Raw genomic sequence first — 6,614 nt, 5'->3', positions numbered from 1 at the left:
TCCCTAAACACTTCCCAGAAGACTTATCTGTCATTAGCCAGAATAGGATCACATGGTCACCCCAGCCACTACAGAAGGCTAGACAAGCCAGATTCTGGCATTTTTAATTACTACCTAGAGCTGGGCCCCACAGTAAGAAAGATGGGAAAAAGAAGAGCTGTTCAGTGGGCAGTCAGCCTGCCTTGCAAGATAGTCTGGAGAAGAAACCATGAGAAAAAGGTACAGAATACTGTGAGAATTAGCCACTTCCACTACACATGGGTAAGATATTGTTCTCATAAATGACAATAGCAACAGTGATGTTAATCCCTGTGGATTAGAGGTAGAGTCTGATGCCAATAATTCTAGGTATTTCTCAACAGACAAGGCAGGCAAGGGAAACGTGAAAGGAAGCCAACTGCCCGATGGCTCTGACCACAAAAACTGACATTGTACGACCTCCTAGCAACCCAGACCCAGGGGACAACTGCCCGATGGCCCTGACCACTAAAACAGACACTGTATGACCTCCTAGCAACCCAGACCCAGGGGACAACTGGTCACCAACTTCCCCTCTCAGTTTGGTAGGTTATCGATAAAGCCTCGAGAGCAAGAAAATGAAGTAGAATTCCTCTAAGGGGAAAAGTCTTTTATTTAGAAAACACTTGGATAGGCCATTTTGTAGTAGAAAGTCAGCCCTCTGGCCAAGGTCTACAGCGGGGATCAACTTTTTCTATAGCAGGCTGGATAGTAAATATTTTAGGACCTGCAGACAATGTGGTCTCTGTAGCAACCACTGCACTGAGTTGTGTGGAAGCAACCGCAGACTATATGTCAACACATGAGTGTGGCTGTATTCCAATAAAACTTTATTTATACAGCCCAGGCCAGTTTGACTCAGCAGTTAGAGTGTCAGCTCTACGACCAAAGGATTGCGGGTTCAATTCCCGGTCAAGGGCACATACCTGGGTTGCAAGTTCAATCCTTGGTCCTGGCCGGGATCATGCAGGAGGCAACCAACCAATGCATCTCTCTCACATGGATATTTCTCTCTCTCTCGCTCCCTCCCTCCCTCCCTTTCACTCTATCTAAAAATCAATGGAAAAAATATTCTCAGGGGAGGATTAACAAAAAAATAAAAACACCTTTATTTATACAAACAGGAAAAGGACCAGATTTGGCCACAGACCAAGCCCTATTCTACATGGCAAGTTACATAAGACAACAGCCTAGAACAAGGGTCTCAAACCCGAGGGCACCTGGGGCCAGGCAGGTAATACCAGGAGCGCAGCAGGCTGGGTCGGGTCTGTGCCGCGTGACGGACACGTGACTCACAGAAGTGGGCAGGTGCAAAATCCAGTGTTCTCAGATGCTCCAATATATTTTTTTTTCCCTCAAGAAAACCAGAAAGGCAGGTAGCTTCCAATTTTTAAACGTCAGCAACCAATTCAAAATTTTAAACCTGATTCAGACCAAACAAAACCCATCTGTGGCTAGCACAGTTTGTGGGCAGCCAGTGTGTGACCTTTGGCCCGAAAGATCATCCTTTCTGAGCAACGTGCTATGACAACCGAGTACACATGACACATTTGAGTGACACGATCCAGGAAACTTAACACAAAGCCAGTCTGACCTATTGGGAATGGAATGCAGAACGGCCACCATCCGGCCTGGTGGCCAGGCACATGTGGGAGCCAAAGAGAAAACGCAGCAAGTAGCCCGTCTGTACCGAACTTCTCTTCCTGCCTCACTAATGCCCTGCTTTCTCTACGCGGTGGTGGCATCAGCGGTGTTCTGTGACATCAGGCACTGTGTAACCTTTATTGAGGTCATGTGTACAAAAGTGCTTTGCAAGCCATAAAACCAAATACACTTCAACGTGACCGGTTTCTGACTCCCACAGCCCCAACCTAACTCAAAGGCTCCTGTAATGAGAATATTCTTTAGAGAGAAGTCAGAAACCCCTAGCAGCAAAGGACAGACTCGCAGCAAAGGGACTGGACACAGCTCCGAGGAAGTCTGGCACCGCCTGAAGGCCCCGGGCTGTGCACAGTTCAGCTCAGGTCGGCGTGGGACCCCCGTCCTTGGCTGACTTTTAGCTGCTCACCTCCTCAGTGACTTCTTTGCTCTTCCCACCAGTTCCTATAAATCTGAGGCGTCCCAAGGACTTTGTCGGGAGCAACGCTGTTGCCCAGCTGAGCTCTCCATCTTCCCATCTTCTGCCTCCTCTTTGCCCGAAGCCTGGACTTTCAAGGATACACTGACCTGCCTTTTCTCATCTCTCTGTAAACCACCCTCAGACATATCCTGGCAGGGGAGAGGGGGATGAGAGGACGAGAGAGAGAGAGAGAGAGAGAGAGAGAGAGAGAGAGACAGCATAAGCCCTTCTAGCTCAGACGTTCGTTGCTCAGCCCCATGTCACTGAATCTAATTCAGTTCAAATCCGCTGCTGGCTCAGCAGTTCCCCAATCCTCCCTCAATTTCTGTACTTCTCTGGAGCTGCCTCGGGGACCCGAGGGCATGCCACAGGGCAGGGCTGACTTCCACAGAGCAGCTCCATCTGACCTGTCTTCTGCGTTATAGTTCCACGGCAAACTTGAAAACACGATTCCATTGCTCACGCCTGTGCTCGCCACGGTGCCCAGAGCAAAGCTCCTTCGTGGACGAAGCCTCCTGCCGCTGAGCTCGAGGAACGCGGTGCTCTTTGGCCAAAGGCAACTCAGAAACAATCAGATTAAATTTCTGTTCCAAACGAAAATAGCTTCACTGAGTTTCACGTGGGCAAAAGTGTCCATACAATTCAAATGATCTACTTTGCTGAGTGAAGAACAACGCCAAGGCGATGGGTACTACGTTTTAGCTGCTTGAATATAAATAGCTGTTCGTGTTTGCCTAGTGGCAATACCGGGGGGCACGTTTCCAATCTCTCACACTACGAGTAGACTAGGAAGCATTTCTCAAAGCTGCTATGAGGCTCTGCTTATGGCTGCTTAGTGGCCAGACCACCCCTGGGCACCCCGGGGGACTGTCCACAGGACAAAAATTCTTACTGTTCAATTTCAACTTTCTCCTGTGTGGTCTGCGCCTTTCTCCTAAGGATGGTGGACCCCAGGGCTTATGGGCAGCGCAGGGACCGGGCTGGCATGACCTCTCCATGCGGAGCCTGCAGGGAGAAGCCAGCATGAGTAAGGGCTTTGTCTATCAGCTGAGCTCAAGTCTGACAGCCCTCACACACCCTACTGCTGACTCAGCCGATGGCTCAAGCTGTCTGGGTTTGCAGGTGTGCACCCTGGGCAGCTCTGAAAACAGAAAAAGAATTAATTAGATCATTTCGGAATCGTTCGTTTCTTAGCCTGGCAGAAGCAGAGAGAGCCTGTGGCTAGGAGGAAACAGAGGCTTCGGTATCCCGTAACAGCCAAGTTCATGGGCTCTGGCGGCGGACAGACCTGAATCCAGAGATGCACTGGACCGTGCGGGGCGGCTCACAAAAGGGAGGGAAAGAGGAAGGTTAGGATGAACAGAGCAGACAGCAGAAGTTACCTGGCAGTCCGGCCTGAAACAGGAGCTGCGATCAGCCAGTCCTGAGGATTTCTGCTCTTGAATGAGAAACTCGGGATTCCAAGTCCCGGAAGAGAGAAATTGCAGCGAACCTTCCTTTGCCTCACCAGGGCGATTTGATGAAACTGAGCACTGTAGTGGGAGAGGAAGACATCTGATTTACCGTTCCATCAAGACGGTAAACACGGAGAGTGAAGACTCCCAAAGGCAAATCAGGGGCTTCTGGGAAGTGAGAATGCTGCCTGGGACCGTGAACGGTGGACATTCATGACCATGCACCCCAGGGCTGCTCAGAGGATTGGCAGCGATGACCCACATAGAGTGCTAAGCATATTGCCTGGCAGGCCGAAGCCCTCCATAACCACTCGTGGCTCTTGCTGTAACCTGCGCCCCATAGGATCCCCTCTACGGCGTGTCTGTCCAACAGTGACCTCTAACTGAGACCCCTGCGCCTTGGGAATCGGGGTCCTAGGCTACCTCGAATGTTGAGACCATTTGGCTGGGGGACGGTAGGAGATTTACTGATCACAAGTACATCCTGTGCCTTTGGGAGTCCAACAGTATCCAGATGGCTCAGAACAAGACTGTCACGTGGACTTGATTCTCATAATTACTCTCGTAACGCCCTGTCTGCTGTCCCCCTCTCCCCCATTCGGTCTGACGAAGTTTCGGGTTCTGCCAGATTAGCTTCATCACGCCCTCTAGGTTAGGAGAAGAGAAACAGAATTTCTCAACAGAAGACGGATGCAGAGACCTTATCTCCTCCTTAATATTTCACTAAGTCAGAAGCAGACTCCTTGGATCTTCGTGCCAAACTTCAAACACCCTAAAAGTATTTGCCAGTAGGAAACACCCACCTGCTGCCCTGCTCCCAAATGCTGCCCTATTCAAACCTGCTGCAAAACTCTGGTGTCTGAGGCATGTTGGCTGAATTGGAAGCATATTCTAACTTTAAAATTAATTATGCGAGGGGCGGGGAATAGAAAGTCATTCTGCTGTTGTCTGGCCAGTCACCCTGCCCGAAGGTCAACAGCTGGGCTGGTGGGTGCAGGTCTAAAGCATGGGCTCTGAGCTCACTTTCATTTCTATTTTGATATTTGATGGGAGTATCAGGACCGTAAGCCAGGAACATACATCTTCAGCTTGGACACCTCTAGCTCTTTCTCCCTCTTAAAGTGGCCAGTTCCATCATGTGCTCATTCAACAAACATACACTGAGACCCCCTAGGAGCAACTTACAGCGTGAGGAGTTAAATAATAACCCTGGCCATTATTTATGGAGTGCCACCGATGAGCAGGACACAGCTGTGATGCTTTCGCCACCTTGTTTCAGCTCATCCCCACAACAGCCCTGTGGAGTACATCACGTTGTTCTTTTTGTCCTAACTGTGCTGCAAGGGTGACTGGAAAGTTTTTCCATATGCTGCAATAATTCTGCTTTCACTTTCTTTGCCCATGATGCTCCTGGCCCTCAGAAAAAGCTAATAAATGAAACCAACTGGCTGGAATTGGGCGGAGGGGGCAGAGATGGCCCTATCTGAAAGGCTGTCTCCTATTCTCCGTTCTTCCCCGTATGAGGTCAAGCCTGCACCTGCCATGTGAGGTGGACTGATGAGAAAGTCCGGAGTCTGTCCTTCTGTAGAGGAAGTGGTTCCCAATGACCAGTGGAAGTGAGAGCCCACGACAGCCTCTGGGGGAGAAGGAAATAGAAGCAGAGGTGGGGAAGGCTGGGCAATGGCTCCCCTGAATCCAGTAGTCTCCCTTGGACGTGAGGACACTACCTGGCCCCTCAGCTCCTCCTGCAGGGCCCGGGACATTGTTTCTGTGAAATCTGCCCACCAGTGAGTCTCCGGCAGGACCAGCTGTCTGGCTGTGTTTAAACTGTCACCCAGCCAACACAGCTTGGTGGCACGCCCAGACTCCAACCCGCAAACACCCAGGTCTGTAGCCCGCGCCAAAACTTTTTTAAAACACGATTTGAACCAAACAGCCAGTCAATTTAAAAATACTCCAAGCAGAGAGCCAATGAGATTTGGAAACAAGAAAAACCGAAAGTAAAAGGTAAATTTATTTATTCACTCATTCATTATTTAAACGTCGCCTTTTCCAAGAAGGGTCTAAGAGCCAAATTATTTAAAAAAACAACACATAGTACATATTCTGCAAATTTCAATGTTATCACAAAAATTCAATTTGGAGTACCATTCAAAATATAGTGTGCTTGAATGAGCTTGAGTGTATGTGTGTGTGTGTGTCTGCCCCTCTGTGCCTGTCCACTACTCCACAGGGTCTGAAATGCAGGGGTTTCCTTCCCTTTTGCTCCCAAATATAAAATGATGTCACATCCCTGTACTTTCCCCAAACTATGCATTCATTCCTCAACCACGTGCCACTCACTAAGCCAGACCTTTCAGCTTCAGTGGCCGAAAAGCGACATACCATGGTGCACACACAGAGCGTTCATTGACGGCGGTTGGAGACCAGCCGTGTGAGCTCCCGGCATAGCAGCCATGGCCCTCGGAGCAGGACAGCACTCAGGGACCATCCAGACCAGGGTTTTCCAAAGTGCATGTACCGACCTCAGGGTTTTTGCCACATGCCAACACCCCCTTCATAGATTTCTGTAAACGTTCTCATCCACAGAAACACATTTAAGAAAAAACACGACATCACTGCTGAAAATGGAAAACCGGGACGACTGTCATGGAAAAGTAACCACAAAAACAACCAAAGAGTGTGATGAAATTCTCATCTAGGTAGATATGTGCAGTCTAAGGAAAGCTGAGCCCGATTTGCCTCCCTCTGTGGAACAGAAAGATCGGGGTGTTGACAGGTGTTAAAGACACGGTTTCACTACTCTGGGATGTTCACCTTCGCTTAATCAGGAGGGGTAAACTGGGCACAACTTTCCATCTTAACTGTTTTTAATGTTGTGATGATTAGTCACAAGTCTGAAGAAATCATGACCTAATTTAACCCTCTCATTTTCCAAAGAAAGCCAGGGCCCAGAGACAGGCGGTGCCTCGTCCAAGGGCACACAGCAAGTGAACGGCAGAGCCAACAGTGACCCCCAAAGT

This window comes from Molossus molossus, unplaced genomic scaffold (genome assembly GCF_014108415.1).
Source record: "Molossus molossus isolate mMolMol1 unplaced genomic scaffold, mMolMol1.p scaffold_m16_p_4, whole genome shotgun sequence".
NCBI classification, from domain to species: Eukaryota; Metazoa; Chordata; class Mammalia; order Chiroptera; family Molossidae; genus Molossus; species Molossus molossus.
Note: the sequence above shows the minus strand (reverse complement) of the source record.